At 42.9% G+C, this 18,603-nt stretch overlaps 1 long non-coding RNA gene across 1 annotated transcript; it reads left to right on the top strand.

The window, feature by feature from the left end:
* The first annotated feature begins 3,615 nt into the window (after positions 1–3,615).
* Positions 3,616–14,217, top strand: LOC149357513 (uncharacterized). Its single transcript, XR_016289905.1, has 2 exons — positions 3,616–3,728; positions 13,990–14,217. It is a non-coding gene; the product is annotated as an uncharacterized LOC149357513 (long non-coding RNA).
* Positions 14,218–18,603: the final 4,386 nt, after the last annotated feature.

The following is an 18,603-nucleotide window of genomic DNA, read 5'->3' as shown; positions in this document are numbered from 1 at the left end:
CGCTGTAGGTTGACGTTGAAGAGCTGCTCCAAACGGCCCTTTTCAGGGCCGCTTCATTGCTTCCTGGAAGATTGCGGGCATCCAATCTCGCGGCCGTGTTCCCTCTCTTTGCCGAAATCGGCGCCAGACATCAGAACCCGCGCTAGGCCTCGTTGCAGGGTTAAACGAGTGCAGTGTGGCTTTAGAGAAGTTATGACTTGCGCTTAGTCTATCTATATCATTCATTCAGTGCAGTGTGCCTTTGCTTCTTTAGCGACTTCTCACGCCTTGTCGAAATCGGATTTAAAGCTCACGCCACGCCTCGTTGAATGGGTTAACCGAGTGCAGCGCCTAGCTTTGTTTTTGTGTTCTAACCTGTAAGCAGTGCACCTTTCTTCGCTCCTTACTTTTGTTCTTTTCAGTCGTTTCCTGAATCCGTCGAAAGAGCCAGGCTTGCCGGATGGTTGTTCGCCGTGAATGGAACCACGAGGCGATCGCATCTGCATACACAGCACGACTTTGTTCCCTCGTGTTTTTTTTTACCAAGGATTGCTTCGACAGCTCGTGCAAAACGAGGACTGCGCACGCCGTGTCGTCGCTGCTTAGTGAAGAGGCACAAAACGGATGTCGTCCTTACTAAAGGCCCTTCTCGGGGCCACCTCAGTGTTTCCTGGCAGACCACGCGCTTTCCGCCCTGTGCACATGTTCCCCTCATTTCCAATCATTTGTAAGTTGCATATCAATGAATTAATAATTCAGTCAATGCACTTTATTTACCAGAAAAATCTCGCTGGTCACCCTGGGCTAAAAGCTGTGCACACAGCTTGACAAGGCCCAGGGGACCATTAGATGACAGTTTTGAACGTAGGAAAAACAAGTTGGTACTTTAAAAGAACATGGAAAGTACACCAAACAATATAAGAGATAAACATTACAATCGCGCATTACAGTAAAGAAAAAGAAAACACTTTGACAGCAGACATACAGTATCAATTTACACTATAATACATACAAAAATCACGACAGTCAGCATTATGGCACGAAATATAAGAACAGCACATAAAGCAAAAAAGAATGCAAATTACAATAGTACAGATAGATTAGCTGTTTACATTTGCATATGCATAAAATTAGTCCTCGTCTCCTTGGGCCTCCTTCAAATCCTGCAGAAGGCTTGAATTTGCAACTGCTAATATCAAAGAAGATTTAGAAGAACTTCAGTTTGGGATACACGGTGCATAGTACTTGAGAAAACAAACAATAGCGCCTACAATGACACACACAGAAGAATAACTATGCAGCACAAGCGCTATCCTGCGCTCTACAGTATGGAACTGTGACTGAAAAATGAACCTTCACGTCAGTGAAATATGAGCCTTTACACTGTAAGAAATGTGTGTGAAATGACAGGCATTTTTACGGAAATTTTCTGTTGTCATACAGAGAATATCTGTTTTGCGCCCTTAACAGAAACACGTTCACGCAAAAGAAAGTAATTTTCTGTTTTTGGAGCCGCAACACGCCCATTTCAACGAAAGTTGGTGACGTAAGCACCGCCGTTACACAAAAAAGTGATCCGAAAAACCTTTGCTACTTTTCATCAATCACGTTACATATTTTAAGCGTCAAAAAGTTTCTATGCGCAATATTAGCGCGCAGAATGAGAAGCAGTACTATTTGCTGCGATCCTGCATTCATCGATTGACGGCATCATGGAGGACGGCATGAACGTGAGCCGGGAGCTAGGATAATACTAGTACACCATAATAATACCGGCGTGCTGCGTCCGTGATTTTCACCGATCAGACCGTTCGCACACAAGGTGAGTGGTGCGCATTTTTACCGGCATTAATGATACGCTTTTTGTCGTCTTTTGGGAGTATTGTTGCGGGCTTGTACTGCTGTTGAACAGGGCAGTGAAGATAAATCGCCGGCGGACATTGAGCGTGCCCACCACAGCCGCTTCACCGCCGATGCGTCACTGCTGCTTTACTGTGTCTCACAAAAGGTGCACAGAGCGCGGAAGAGAGAGGAACACAAGCGAGAAACACGAAAGAGTGCGATAGTTTGCGGGAAAATGCACAAATTTTGCTTTGTCTGGAGATATGCACTCCTAAAAGAACCGAGTGAGTAAGCGCGGCAAATTTTAGGCCAGGGAAGTACGCGATTGGTTAGCGGAGGAGGACGTCAAAGAGCGCGGGATTTTCAAATTCGTTTCTCGTCTAAGAAAGGATCATAAGTGTACGTTGTGTCTTTTTATTTTTATTTACGTTTATTCATGCCGGTACAAGTAATGCAGTAATTGTGTTCATTTTGTAAGATTTAACTGATCTTATCTTTGGGCCGAAATAGCGTTGCACGGGTCAACGCAGGCTGAAAAGTTTCTACACAGGCGTTTCAAATCCCGTACTTGCGCTGTCACAGGGAAGTTTTTCAATGGCACTGATGTCAATGGAGCCGACATTCGAGATTTTTGAGCGCCTTCGACACTCGAGCTCAGTCCGTATCCTCCAATGTCAATCGCATCGCTTCGGCCAGCCTGTGGAATAGGTCAAGGGAGGAGTAACTTTATGAAAGATGGCCAAATTATGCATATTAAAATACAAATTAAAAAGGGGGGGGGGTGGAATCCTAGGCTAGAGGCGCGAGCCACCGCCCGATACGAAGGGTTACGCCACTACCATCCATACATCCGCCTGCCCACAACCGTGCCGCGCGTGTCTGCTTGGGCTCTGTGGCTGTTGAATACGATATCTGCTGCTTGCGTTTTTCTGGTGCTTCTTTAGTAAATAGTTCGTGTACTCGCTAAATGGGCGCTTGAAATAACAGTACACCATTCAGCATTCACTACGCGAGCTCGAACTTTCCGCAGCACTGCGCCGATCACGACGACTGCGCACCTTAGTACCTCGTACTATGCTACTTAAAACGTAGTCATTTACAAACAGTTTGCTCGGTTGCTTGAGATAAAACGCAAGCTGCGCTCTACTTATGTTAAATAATTCCCCTGTGACCTAGTAGTGTGACATTTGAGGGGGCTGGCAGGTGCAAGGTTATTCACTACCGGTCGGCCGGATTAACTGCACTGCGAGGACAGTCTCTTGACACCACTCGATGGAGGGCCTCTTTTGCTCTTGAGAGGCATTTACACTGTGTTCTTGGGCTGCATTTGACTAAAATGGTGCAATGTTTATGTATTGTACATAATCCAGCACTTGTAAATGCCTATGCTGATTTTTAGGGCCTTTATATGTGGTTGACGCTTATTTGTATACACTCCAAAGCATTTCACCACGCATTGTTGGGAAAAATAAGAGCCTGAGCAAGCGCAGAAATGACTTATTTATGCTTATACTCTGCTGCATGCTTATGCTTATTTGTAACTGGTTTAAAGTTGCAGCTTTCACATGGTGCTACTTTAGTAGACAATTCTTATACGCATTTAACTCCCTCTTATGCCAGGGATCTGCCAGTGATGACGACATCGGGGACATGCCATGTTCTCCTTTCATCATTGCAAAAGGTATAACTCTGTGGTACCGCACTCGGGCGAGCATTCCTGATTTAAAACTTGTTTGTGCAGGAGGCAGTTTCCTTACTGCGAGGCGCTTCACCAAATGCACCGACACCCTGCCAGTGATGCACGCAGCCAACCCATGCCAGGCTTTCAAGCTCATGTTTTTGGTGCACTTTGCTTTAAATGTTGTGTACCCCAAGGAAACAAGCCTCTGCCTGGAGTTCACACAGCAGTAAGTACCTATCTCGCTTGTTAACTGAGTTGTGATAACCTTTCTTGTTTTGGTTTTGCCACTTCTCAAATACGCAGTGATAATAAAAGTTATAGGTAGATACCACTTTATCATAAGACCTTTTTATGAAAATGCTAACAAAGTGCAAAAGCAATTTTTAAAAAAGTAAGAAAATGTTTGCTGAACCCAGGCAACGAATCAGCTATGGAATGAAATTTTGCTGCTGCTGCTGCTGCTTGGTTAATGCAGCTGGTAAAATAGCTGTCTGAAAAAATCTGTGGAAAGGAAAGACAGATAAAACTATTTTTTGTGGAGTTGATCTTCAACCACTTCTTCACAGATTATGGCTATACTACCTGCATTGCATGGCACCCAGTCACTAATATGAAAGGGTTGGAAGGGGTACATGGTACTATATTGCTTCTGAGATTATGTAGCAGTATATGGCTATTTTGGTGGAAGTCATACACGTTGCTTGCTCATAGGGGTCATAGATACTTGTCCAGAGGAGCACAGCACCTGGGGGAGAGGATTTACTGAAGAGTGCATATGTGCATGCAATGCCAGTAACCCTTTTGTGGCCATGTAACCATCCATTGTTTATGGATAGATTTGAATGTGTCGCCATGCAGATTTGATGAATTTCATGTCGTAGATGGTACTTCGCAGAAATTGTCAGCATTCTTTCGCTATTAGTAAGTACGAGGACTTGTGTTCATGTAACTGCGATGAACTTTGTGATGGTTTGATCGCATTTACACTACGGCTGCTGGAGCTTCTTTGATCTCGAGCTCTGACAGCTGATGTGGTTCTGGCGTTATTTGGAGGGTATGCTATATTTTGTATTTTGTTTTTGTATTTTGTGGTGCTTAATCGGTGTTCGGATAGGATAATTGATGAGGATTTAAATATTTGTCCAATGTCTGGTGCTTTTCATTGCTGTATTATGTGGAAACACATTTGTCTTGTAATCTAAGCCAATTTTTAATACTCTGCACTTTAAAATAAAAATTTGAAATATGAACACACTTATAGTGGAGACAACTTATGCTCAGAAGAATAAAGGTTATGTTAACCATTTGTGTTAGAGAAATGGAACAGAAAAAGCAAAGATAGCTTCATAAGTCGCATTGAAGCTGGACTTTCTTCAAGAAGAAATCAGCTGCCTCAAATAAGAGCAAATCTATTTTGATTGTAGCTTTTGAAGTTTCAGTATATAGTTTTTTGCTGTGAATAGATCACGTATACTGTACATTACCATTGGCCACTGTGTTTTCCCGTCTGTTCAGTATTCAGAGGATTTTGACTTAAATAGTCGGGGAAACCATGGAAAAGTCAGGGAACTGGAAGAAAGTAGCTTGCTTGACACCCTGGTTTAGTGGCGGGTCATGCATGGTGTTTGTACTTATCATGTCAGTCAACATGACTGAAATAATGGTGTAAGTGTACAAGCCTTTGCAACCACAGTGCTTCATTTTTGCAGCCAATGTTATGAGCACACTAAGTCAATGAGGCTTCCTTGTTCACGTTAGCAGTCATTTTGTGAGTTCTGTCAAAAAATAATCTTCTTTAGCTCCAGCATTTTTTGGAATTGCATTCATCTGCTAAGTCTTTTGTTTATATAACTCACAATGGGGTTATTAAATAGAGCAGTGAAATTTTTGTATGGTGTGCTCTCACTACTGACTGCGATAGTAGGCTGTGGCTAAAGGTACGCGGGATGGACCCGGTGCATTTCCTCCCCTTAGTACGTTGGGTAGACCCGGAGCATTTTTTTTCCAAATACATCGGACAAATCGGACTTTTTCAAAATCCGGCCATTTGATTCTTGCCTGGCAGTCTGCTCGATTTACTCTCATAGTTCTCCTTTGAATTCTATGAGGATTAGTCATACCTTGGGCTCAAGAATGTTTACTCACTGCCCGGAATGGGCCAATTGGTGTTTGGCGCACATAATCTGAGAGCTCCATGCAATGAACTGCTTAATCGCATGACAAACACCATGTTCTCCGGTTGTACCGTTCACCACATGTCGTTTGATTAGGGTGTGTGAACTGCAAAATTATTCCTGGCTATTTCCATGCAGCATGGTGCACATGTGTGCTTTTCTGTTGTGCGCTGAAGTCCGCTATGTGAACTTGAAGGTTTGTTTACTTGCGACGATCCGCTGTCCCTCAGTCGAAGCTGAGTGCGTGTGCAGGATCAGTGCTCCAAATACACGTGTGGTGTGTGGCATTGGCTGAGAGGGGCCCATTGGCTCATGCTTAGCTCAAACCACTCAATATGTGCAAATTTCTGCCTGAAAGACCAAGCAGCGAGCTAGGCACTTTCCTTGTATTCCCCTCAGAAATGTCAATGTTGGCCCGGAAGTGGTCTGTACATGCTTCCTGCTTTGTGGTTGCTCCTCCACAATGTTCTTGTGTATTGTGGTGGAGTATCTCTTCGAGTCACCTAGGTCAACGCTGTAAATAAATTCCCCATACTATTGCTTTTGCATGGCTGTGAGGCATAATATAAATATTTTAGAGATGAATATTATATCAGGCCGCCGCGGTGGCTCAGTGGTTATGGTGCTCGGCTGCTGACCCAAAAGACGCGGGTTCGATCCCGGCCGCGGCGGCTGGAATTTCTTTGGAGGAGAAATTCTAGAGGCCCGTGAACTGTGCGATGTCAGCGCACGTTAAAGAACCCCAGGTGGTCGAAATTTCCGGAGCCCTCCACTACGGCGTCTCTCATAGCCTTAGTCGCTTTGGGACGTTAAACCCCATGAACCAACCCAACCAACCAATATTATATCTGGTGATAAAAAAGAGCTAGCATTATGTTTCTTATGTAATACGGATAGGTGCATCTAGGAATATGCGTGCTGTGCAGAGCATAGGCGCTCGATCTAGCAAGCATTCTGCTGCGCTTCAGTGCTGGTGATAACTTGCTTAAATTATGAGCAGAGCTGACAGATTACAAGACCAGGGCGAAAGCACCAAGCTGCTGGTGCACGCCGCATAGCTTGCTGCTTATATATGTGAACTGGTGCGAGCGATGGTAGTGCTATATATATGCACGTGCAACCGGGTGTGAAGACATATATCGGGGATTTTTTGGGAGAGCTGGGCTTGTTTTACGTCATCTGAATGACAGCCGGCGATATAAGAATGGGAAAACTTCCATTTGAAACTCCTCACAAGTCACAATATGTGGCATGCAACTTGCAAATGCTTCGCAGAGAAGAGTGTTGCACGCAGCAGTAGTGCACTGGCTGGCAGCACCCACTATCAGGTTGGACGAGATTTAGCCATGGGCCGGCAGCTACATCCTCCATACGCTCAGTGAGAATGAACAGTCTTTGAGGTGTATCTTTAGACACTGCAGCGAAAGAAAAGCGGAAATTAGAAAAGCGGAGAGTTTAGCTAGGCTTGTGTTGGATACATTGTGCTGCGGGAAGGACGAAAGAAGAAAAAGATGGAAAAAATTCTTTTTACACTATATGATATATGCAGATGCCTCCAGAGATGCGGAAAAGAGGGAAGTGTGCTTGGTATGCGTCCAATGTCTCATAAACAATGGCCAAGGGCAGATCTCTGAATGACATGCAACTTTTCATTTCCAGCAGTTTGTAGCTTTCATGCCAGTGCCCTTGCATGGAGTGAAGGACCCCATATTTAACTAAGTAATCAGTGATGACAGTTACCAAACAGCGCTTTGCCAGTAGCTTCCCAGTCTGTGTGCACAGGCATATACGGTAGCAGAACAGTCCCTCAAAATACACAGTGATTCACAAGTACCACCTTAAGATGTGTCCCAGCCTCTCAGTAAGTGTAACCCCTGCAACATTGCGACATTGCCAGGTAATTTTGGCAGTATCACGTTGCCTCAGGGACGACCTTACCGCACCTTGTGTGAGCCCTTGCTGAGGCCCATACTTGCAAAGCCTCTCATTATTTCCTTTTGTTTATATTACCTTTTTACATTGCAATTTTTTTTCGGTATTTTTCAGAGGGAAGCCTAATTGTAAAACAAAATTGTGCTTTACAGTACATTACCGCAAGCTGTGCCCTTAGATGGCTGTAGCCTGAAGGGATACTGCAAACCAATAGCGGCACCCGGAAGTCGCCACCACAATGCCACCGAAGGTCACGGACCACCGACTTTGCAAGCAGATAGTACGGTTTAAAATATAGAAAAGCAAAGAGGCTTGCCACTGAAAGATGAGTTTAGTTACATGAACTGAAAATGCTGACACCTTCAGCTCCTCTTCTAAAAGTGCAGGCATAAGCAAAACATAGATATTATATGTCTGATTAAAATTTATTTAATAAATCAACCAGTCCAAGGGACATAAATAGAATGGGCATCAAAGTGACACAAGTAGTATAGTTATTCAGTGAGAAGTGGCAGCAACAAGATCCCAGTAATGAAAGGACTGATAAAGTGCTTATTTGGTAAGAAACAGTCGCATAGAGTGAGCTCCCGACTTATCCAAGAGAGCCAGTTGTCGCTGTTGCAGTGCCCCAGAAGCACTTGCACTTGCGTTACGGGGGAAAAAAAACAATACTTATTAGATGGCGCAGCATGATGCACTTTTCCCCAAGGTATCTTTGCCACCATAGTACACATTCCTTTTCCAGTACTCATGAAATTGCTAGCCAGAAGGGAGGCATCAGAGGCAAAAAAGCACTCACTTCAGTCATTTCATTTTCTGTGAAATGCTTGATCACATTCTTCACCATCACGTGAAATATTTTATTCTAATTTGTTTTGCTGCAGTAGTGATCTACCACATCTAGCACACACCTAAGTGCTCTTTTATGACTTTGTCGTATTAACCAAGAAGCTCAGGTAATCGCAGAAAGTTTTCATTGTTTACAGTGAAAAGCTAGAGCAACACTTTCTGTTGGGCAAAGAGCTGCACAGAAGGCGGCAACGTGGATGCTGAAGTGCCAACTTTTATATCAGATGAAACGGGGACAGCTATTTGTACACCTTCCTAGCCGTCAGATACACGACAAAAAAAGCTAGGCAAGGTCCATTTGATATGAAAGCTTGTATCACGGAACACCAAAATAAGACAAAAACATTCGACAAGGAGATTTTTTTAGGCGGAAAAGACAGGGAATGGGCCAGCAAGAATTTGCGCAGCTGTATCTATGAAGCAGCAAAAAACCAAAGGTTGCGAAGAATGGCCAACAAGAAACATGCCAAAAACCACGATGAAAACAAGTGAAAAAATAAGACATGCTCTTGAAGGTTACAAGTGATAGAAGAGATAAAGAGCTCAGAGGGCAGCAAGTAACAGGCCAAAAAGCTAAAAAGTTAAAAGTGATAAAATTTGACAATGAGGGAAAAGACGAAGTGTAAAACCAGGAGCAAGTGGTGAAGGCAAAAAATTAAAAAAATACTGCTGAAGGCCCAGGATACACATGATGAGACAAGTGTTGTGTAGCTAAAACCAGGCATTGGATGGCAGGTAGGCTAGTTCTTTTTCTGATAATGAGTAATGCTGCCATCTTGGCATTCACTGTCGGAACTGTAAAATTTTGGAAACAGGACGTTTATCCGAATTTCAAAGAATGGAATTCATAGCGAAGAACAAAAACTCACTGGCTTGTGAAATCATCAAAGCAGGCAAGATACTGGCAATGAAGGACCAGTGCATAAGGAAACCTTCAGTTTCATTATTTGAAAAAGTACCAGCCTATTTGTCATGCAATACCAGTTTTTATATATGCAACACTTGTCTCACCATGTGCACCCTCGGCCTTCAGTCGTATTTTTTATTTTTTGCCTTCACCACTTCTGGTTTTACATTTGGTCTTTGACCTCATTGTCACTTTTGCGACTTTAATCTTTTTAGCCTGTTGCCCTGTAACGTTTTTATCACTTTTATTGGTTCTAGCTTTCAAGACCATGTCTTGTGCACTTGTTTCCACCCTGGTTTCTTCCATGTTCCTTGTTGGCCATTCTTCACTAACTTTGCTTTTCTGCTGTGTCCTAGAAACAGCTGTGCAGATGCTTACTGATGTATTCCCTCTGTTTTTTCAGACTAAAAAAACCACTTGTCACATTGTGTCGGGATATCTCCTCATATGGTTTCACCTTTTTTTGCCATGTGTGCTGACAGGAAACTGTACAAAAGTTGATCATTCAGTGCTTCAGTCCATGTGGTCCTCCTTCTGTGTAGTCTGTTGTCATTTTTTTTTGCCCTGGTTCCTCACAGATTGCAAAAAGCCAGTCTGAACAGCCATGAAATATCGTATATGCTTTTTATCTTGATGAGGTGCTCTAAGACATACTTGAAGAGTTTCTTCGCTTGTGCCATGATGAGTTCATGCTCCTTGTCAGTGCATTTGCTATGCTTCATTCTTAGACTTGCCTCTGTGGAAGCTTGATATGGTGTGAAGTGATTTGTCAAATATTCGAGGCTTCTAAGAATCTGTGCCATGTGCCTCCAGTCTTTTATCCAGTTGCCGCTGGTGATTACATGGGATCCCTGTCAAAGAGCTTGCAGCAGAAACAGAATACTCTGTCTTGATAAGTTAAATATCCAGCGTCCACTGAAGACTGTTGTTTATGAGGTGTCTTTGAGAAACCTTGTTTAGGATATATGGTAATGCTCACCTAGGAGAAATTGATTAAAAGGAAAGGATTCCCACTGGAAAATATTAAATAACAGCCATGTTGAACCTCATTTCTTAGATGAAAAATGTTCAAGGAATACATGGTTCTAATGTACCCCACCCCCCTCCTTCAAATCCCCCCCCCCTTCCAGTTGCACCCATGAATCTGCCCCTGCAATAACCACTAAAATGTCTTGAATGGTTGTAATATTCGGTCACGGACGGGACCGGCCGGATTTACTTTGGTGTTATCGTAGTCAACATGTGTTACGTTGGTGTACATATCCGTGAAGCAGCAGAGAAGTAGTATCCAGATTTTTAAGTTGTGCGTTACTTTCCTAGAACCATGAGTACACTCCACCTGTCCCAGTTTTCTTGCAATCTCTCTTCTCTGGGTCGCTGTGTTTCACGATGCTGGCCTCCCCAGGGCATTTCCGCTTCTTTTGAAACCATTATTTAGCTCATGAAGCTGATGTTTTAGTGTTGCCTGCTCCGCTTTTAATAGTGACTACAAAAAAGCCAGCATAACAAAGTTTTGATAGCGTTAAATTGGGTGACAGGAGAATTGAAATCTTTTTCCAGTTGGATATGTAGAACTATGGGCTCACAGTAACTATGGGCTCACAGTCCAAAATCCTGTGAGTCTCAAAGATGATGATTAGCAAAAAGCCCAGTCAACATTTAGGTCTGTAATTAACGCCTAAAATCAAGCAATGCTGCTCTGCAGCATTGGGTGCCTAAAAGAAGAACTAGCTATAATGAGATGCTCACAGAGCAGAGCATGCACAAGGGCGAGAAATGGTGCACACATTATTTCCTACCACCATTAAATGCAATACAGCTTGACACAGACAGTCAGATGTGTTCCGATTTAGATAATGCACAGGGCGTGCTGAAGGCAGTATTAAGTTCAAAGATGGAAAGAATCTGCACAACTGAGACGGGACAAGGGCTAAGCAGTGAACTGACAAAGCTCTCTAAGCACAACTGTCCTCTCCTACCCCTTTCCCTTCTGCCGCAGCAGAGCTTACAGGTGGAAAGAATGTCATTTAGATGGTCCTGCCCGCAACAAACGACACCTGAAACTATGCCGCGTCTGTAAGGTGCATGCACCCTTTGCAACCCTCTGCAGTAGCGAGTTATGCACTCATTTTGGCATGCTTCAGGCATACATATTGTCTCCCTCATTCTGAAGAGCTCTGGAAATGTCTCTTTTGAAGGTCAAGGGACCGAGGGAAGGCGGGTAGAGGATGGGAGGATGTAGCATAACACCCACAGGGCAACTCAGCATCCCCATTTTGGTGACGTCTTGTGCGATTGCACCGGTCACCCTCCCCTAAGCCTGGCATTGCTCCCACTTGTCGGAGGCAGGTTCACTGCTAATGGGAAGTTTGGGTTTTTTCTCTTTTGTATTTTGATTTGCATTCATTTGAGCGTGAACTGTTAGGCAATGCTTCATATTGTGACTATAGCTGGATACAACTGAAGAATGCAGCAGCAAATGCCCCTATGGTGTTGAATGATTCTGACGACTTCATGGTTAATTCCCATGCACTTGCTAATCCATCACACCAGCTGGCAAAGGGAAAGGATAAACCACAAATTAGCCAAAATAACCACAACATCGTAATGGTTGGTTGGTGCCGTCGACTGGAAGACTTCCTTTTTGCGGTATTTGAGCCTACAGTCTTGAATTGTATACTATGCAAGATAACCCATGCATAAAGCAATGCATATTGTTGTGGCATATACCTCGCTATGTGTGCCTCAATAAACTGGCTCCTCAGTAAATTACGTGAGGATTGCTGATGAGAGATACAGCATTGTTATTGCTGCATTTGACATGAAGCTTTCTTGATGGGTGCGCTGTAAGCCGCACATATTTCTTCCAAAGTGCATCTGTAGGGGGGAATTTATATGTGGAAGGAGTGAGGAGCCCAGGATGTTGTACAGACACGCTCAGCTGTGTTGACTAGCCTCAAGGACTGCTATGCGCGATAGTGAAAGTCCTTGCAGCCCAGTTCAAACTGAGCATAAGCCAGGATACGGAAAAAGGCTGTTAGTACTTGCATTGTTGAGGCCTGCATGTGAGCCGTACTAGCGGCGTATGGGGAAAATGCTACAGCACTGAATATGTGCGACTTCCAATGCTCAACGAAAAGTTTTATTCGAAGCTATTGCTTAATTTTGTTTTGATTCTGCCTACAGAGAATATTTTGTGTGCATTCTGCATGTGTCTTTAGCTGGGTTATTGCTTGAGGTTGTGGTCAGAAAAGTTTTTTACTCAGGGCAGCAGGCACTTTGCACTATTCTTGGACAGTGGAAGCTGAGTGCAGATCTAAGAGGGTAACGTCACATTCACGTAACAGCTTGCTCTGCAGCACTAGACCTCATTTTAGACTTGCGTATCACTAGTTGGGCATTAGTAATACAAACAAGCCTCTGCTCAGTTCTGTTAATTCCATCTTCACTAAAATGTGCATATCCCTCGTCATGCATCTGAATCTCTGTAAAGACAAACCACGTCAATATGTGCTGCAAACTTACTTATTACCTGTCAAAAGATTTTTGCTTACGGCTGTACTTTCGGGTGACACAGAATAGGCATGCTGATTATTCGGCCTGTGTATACATAGACATTGCTACTCTGGTGTCAGAGAGCGCTTTTGAAGGAACATTGAATGGAAACTGAAGTTGGCCTTTGTCGAGAGGCTACTGTCTGATTGCAAGGAGACTGAAATGGTGCTTTTACAAGCTACATAAAATGAAGAAACAAAGTGCAGGTGTTGTCATCATTGCCTCATTTTCCAAGTAGACTGCAATCTACTGACACGTCAGATTTCTGGGTGCAGATAACAAGGCCCTCCTAAGCAGCCCCGCAACTAACTTAAAAATGTGGTCATGAAGTCTTTTTCGGCGTATACATCAGAATTTGAATTTAGTGACCGGCAAATTTCTAAATGTAGTTTTCTCAGCAATAAATGCATTTTTTGGCTGCCACACTGACATCAACAAAATGGTTTGATTCGGTTTATTGGGGGTTAACGTCCCAAAGCGACTTACGCCATGAAGGACGCCGTAGTGAAGGGCTCCGGAAATTTCGACCACCTGGGGTTCTTTAACGTGCACTAAATTCGCACAGCACACGGGCCTCTAGAATTTCGCATTCATCGAAATTCGGCTGCCGCGGCCGGTATCAAACCCACGTCTTTCGGGCCAGCAGCCGAGCACCATAACCACTGAGCCACCGCGGCGTGCAAGAAATTGGGAAAATGCAGACAGAATGAATTTTTCCCAAGAACAACAGGTTTCATGGAGTTGTTTTTGCATCCCTTTAAAAACTAGTGTTGGAGTTCAGTGAGCAGCTTTCACGCAAGTAACAAAACACTATGGTTGTTAAAAACCTTATTAAAGTGAACATTTAGGAAAGGTTTATTTTGGCTTGAAGTCTGGTTTTGTACTGAGTACTAAAGACTACTGGATATATTCACTAGTGCACACAATGAAACTGAAATGTGGGCTACAAAGGAATTAAATTTTGGGGTAGGTGGAGGGGTGCAGTCTTCTTGCAATGTTTATTATTTCTTTGAAGACAGTATAGATATGCTCACTGTCCGAGGAGTAACAATGTTCTGTCCTTGTTTCAGGACCATTGCAGCTGTGAATCCTGTCCGGGGAACGAAGGCAGAGCACTCGAAGAAGAAGCAACACTGCCCCTCTTCAAAAGTTGCTTCCCTCATCATGCAAGACTTTGACTTTTAACTGTTCTGAAATTTGACAACTTTTTAAATCAATATTTTGTGTACGCTGTGATAAACCAAACAGCCTGTGGCATGACTTATCATGCAGTAGTCACAAGAGTGGATGTACTATGTATAGAGAATCAATGTTATATGGTTACACTGGTAAATCAAACAGCTTGTGGCATGCTTGATGTCCTGTTGCTTCTATCTCACTTCATTTCGTACTAGCGTCAGGCAAGACACAATTTGCTTAAGATGCCTTACTTGCTTATACAGTACTTGCTGTTACACTTCAGTGGCTGGTGGTATGAATTGTAGCACTACTTTCTATCTTGTCTGTGTTACCTTTTTCATTTTAAAGTTATTGTAGTCTCAAGATAAGACGTACTAATTGGAGTGAAAAAATGTCTTGCAGTTACAATGTGATAAGGCAAACAGCCCGTTATGTCCTGTTGCTTTCATCTTGCTGCTTAATGCAGCACTAGTCATGAGCAAAGCATATTTTTCCAATGCTCTCCTTTTGCGTATGCTTGCCATTAGTTTACTGACTGGTTGTGTTCACTGTCCAGGTATTATTACTCCGTGTCGTATTCATTGTATTGTATTACTATTTTAGAGTGAATCATGCCATTCTGTATGACAGAAAGGCACAGGTTTCGTTTCTACTCTACTTGCCATTACTGCATATTTTGCATGCTTTTACTGTATGCCTGTAGTGCACGCAGGGCAACGTAAGTTTCTTTTTTTCTTCGGCCACCCTCCTACCGTTTAACTTAATTCAGTGATGCTGAAAGATATTACTGTATAGTAAAATATCAGCCATGATTGCATTGTTTAACACTGCATATTTTCCAATATTCTTGAATACTCACTTGCCTTTGCTTGTGATTGTTTAAAAGCGGTGAAATATTTTATTCTATTGAAATGTGGCAGCAGTCCTAATGTTCTGTATCTGTTTTTATGTCAGTCATTAAAAGATGATGTGAAAGAAATAAAGTGTGTGAAATGACAGAACATGGAGCTTCACAGAAAATTTCTGAGTCCTGAAAAAAAAAGCTGTTAAATGACAGAAAATATGGTAAGAGAAAATGGAACATCACAGAATTTTTCTGTTAGCAGCAAATCGAAAAAACCTGTGAAATGACAGAAAAAAGTAAAAAAAGAAAATTTCTGTCACCCTCACAGACATTTTCTGTTAATTGCCAACAAGAAACCCTGTGAAATGACAGAAAAGTGAAAACAGAAAACATACAATAACAGAAAATTTCTATCGTCTTAACAGAAATTCTCTGTTAGTCGAAAACAGAAAAGATCTGTAAAATGACAGAAAAATTAAAAAACCGAAAACATAGCATAAAAGAAATTTTCTGGCAGGCCAGCTGCCAGAAAATTTCTGTTTTTTTCAATAAATATTTTTTACAGTGTAGGCTGTCTACAAATTGTTATTACAGAAAGAAAGAAATATTCGTGAATGTTGTGTGAGAGGCTTGCATATTACTCTGTTTATTTATTTATTTACCCCTCAAGGCCAGTGGCATTACACAGATGTTAGGGTGGGCTTGTCTAAAAGTAAAGTAAAATAATAGAGCCCGGACCGCACCGCTTAGAGCACAACGGGTTAGTGGCATTACACAGGGGGAATGGTAAATATACTAAAACTGAGAGAAAAATACAGTTGATTACATGAACATTAAACAGCGCCTGAATATACAATGTTAGCTAGTGCTACGCGGAACTGCTCGTAATTTTCAGTGCCGGCAACTTCTGCGGTAAGGTGGTTCCAGTCGCATGAGGTTCGCGGCAGGAATGACTGCGAGCAGCATTTTCTGTTGCATGACATACTTCCAACTTTGTGATCATGATCAATGCGGCGGGATACAGAAATTGTACGGGGGATGAGGTGATCACGAAGAGCGGGATGATGGTACAGCTTGTGGAACAGGGTGATACGAAACACTTTTCTACGCGATGTCAGTTATGGGAGGCAGATATTAGACTTCATAGCTGTGCGGTTGTAGTTAACAAGGATTAAACGCACAGAGTTATTTTGCACCAGCTCAAAATCATTAATGAAGTCATGAGCAGGGTGCCATACACGTGTTGCATGCTCGAGTTTTTATCGTATTAGTGTTTGATAAAGCAGTAGTTTCAAATTGGAAGGAACGTTAAAGAAGTTGCGACGTAAGTAGCAAAGCATGCGATTAGCATTTTCAATTATGTTCTCGGTATGAAGAGACCAGTTAAGATAATAAGTAATGTGGACGCCGATGCACTTATATGATGAGGCTGATTCCAACGAAATGTTATCGATGTAGTAGTGAGGTGGGACGGAAGTTTTTCTAGATACACGCATGACTTTGCATTTGTTCATATATAGCTGCATTCACCATTCTTCGCACTGAAGTCAGTGGCGGTCTCGTCAAGTAGTCCCCTGCTTTGTACGTTCACCTTGTTAGCGGCTGTCTTATTTCACACAATTCCACGTTCTACACGTTGATAGGTATCGTGTTCCTGCCTTGGCGGTAGTGGTTTATTTTTAAAAAAAAAAAGGAAGCAAAAGAGTGTTGCCGGCTGCGGCAATTGCTATCTAATATCTTAAGCACCCGAGCTGCAGCCGGCGGAAACGACAGGGAAAGGGAGAGGATAGTAAGGAGAAGTATAGAGGGGAGCGACAGCAAGAAAGGACAGGGGAGAGCTTTGTACACTATTTACAAAATACAAAAGTAATCAAGTTCCCGCCACCGTTGTCTTGCCATGCCGCCGGCGCGGCGGCGACGGCGGTGCCATTTACCTGCGGTTGCGGTGGCCAACAACCTCGTCGGCGGGAGGGGGGGGGGGAGCCACCCATTCATGTCTTTATCCCACCAGGGACACAGCGACGCAAGCGAGGGGACCATCCCTTTCTGGCTTGACAAGGAGCGCCGACCAGCCGCCTTGGGGACTGAGGGCAGAACAAATTAAGCCACTTCCCAGAACTGATAAATGAAGGCCGCTAACCCCACTGGTGAAATGTCCGGGCAGGTGCTTTGACCTTAGTGGACATGTCGTGGCAATTATCTCAGACGTCGACTCGTTTCGCCTGGTATCGAAATGAATATTGCTCGCGTAAGCGTTAACATTCAAAGATTGAGTAATGGTATAACGTCTATACCTTTCGCCATTTATTTTTCAATAACAAAGCGCAAAAAAATTTTTGTGCAAATAAAATGAAAAATCGTTTCTATTTTTTCTTTTTTTATATACAGCAGTCTGTCCGCTCCCCCTAAAACCACTCTCTGTGACCGCCACTCACTGAAGTAATGTAAGGTTGTTAGTGTTGGTTATTTCTCTAAAAATGACGCAAACATCAGCGAATAGGTGAATATGAGAATCCATAAGAGAGCGGGGATCATTAATGTTAGATCAGGAACAGTAGCTAGGGTCCAAGAACTGAACCTTGTGGAACTCCGGAAGACACCTCTGTAAAACAGGTGTTATAACCGTAAGCAATAACTAATTGTGAGCGATTAAGTAGACATTCAATCCATTTCAATAAGTTACAGTCAATATTAAGATGTTTTAGTTTGTTAGCCAAAAGGTTGTGACATACATCGTCGAAAGCCTTTAGAAAAATTCAGAAATATACAGCCAGTTAGTGATGATAGGTCTAGAATACAGTGCAATGCATGTGTAAACTATATTAACTGTGTTTCGCAAGAGTAAAGTTTTCGAAAACAATGTTGCGCTGACATAAAAAGTTGTTCAATGAAAGGAAGTTAACAAGGTTGGTGAATATTATATGTTTGAACATTTTGGGTCAAGTATTGGTAAGGGATATGGGACGATAATTAATAGGGGATGCTTTGCTGCCGGATTTGTAGACTGTAACCACCTTTCCGATCTTCCACTCAGTAGCAGCGTTGACTGGTCAATGCTGGAAAAGTTTGGTTAGTATAATGGGCGAATAAGCTGCAGTGCTTTTTAAGTAACGCAGTCATAACCCGGAGCGGAATGAACACTGAGTCCATCAATAAGCTTATTCACACCAGTAGGAGCAACAGTTATAGGTGGCATGAAAACATAGTTGAAGTGGTGAGTTGTAGGCATATGTATACATCAGATATGGGTGTAAAGTTGTCAGTGATTACGCGGTTAAGAATCGTGACGCGAAAGTCGGAAGGGATGAGGTCGCCTAACGGGTCAGATAACGCAAAACTATCGTCGGTGGAAGGATTAATGACCCGCCAGAATTTTTGACATTGGTGGTTACATGTGAGTGGAAGTGCTTTTAGCGCTTTTGAGCGCCTGAACATACATGTTGGAAGCCGCTGAATACGAAGTCCGATCGCTCACTAGTTGGCGAGAACTTTGCGATGCGGTAGAGGCTTTCTTTTTGTTAGATAAACGTTTAATGTGATTATTACACTAGGGAGCTATTGAGTGGGTGGTAGCAGTGCGTTCAGGAGTGTATTGTTCTGTGAGTTGGGTGATTATAGCTGTGAACATGCTCCAGTTGGTTTGAATGCTGCGGACACCAAA

Source organism: Amblyomma mixtum, chromosome 3, assembly GCF_055824585.1.
Source record: "Amblyomma mixtum isolate Tamu chromosome 3, ASM5582458v1, whole genome shotgun sequence".
Lineage (NCBI taxonomy): Eukaryota > Metazoa > Arthropoda > Arachnida > Ixodida > Ixodidae > Amblyomma > Amblyomma mixtum.
Note: the sequence above shows the minus strand (reverse complement) of the source record. Positions and strands in the feature narration are given on the sequence as shown.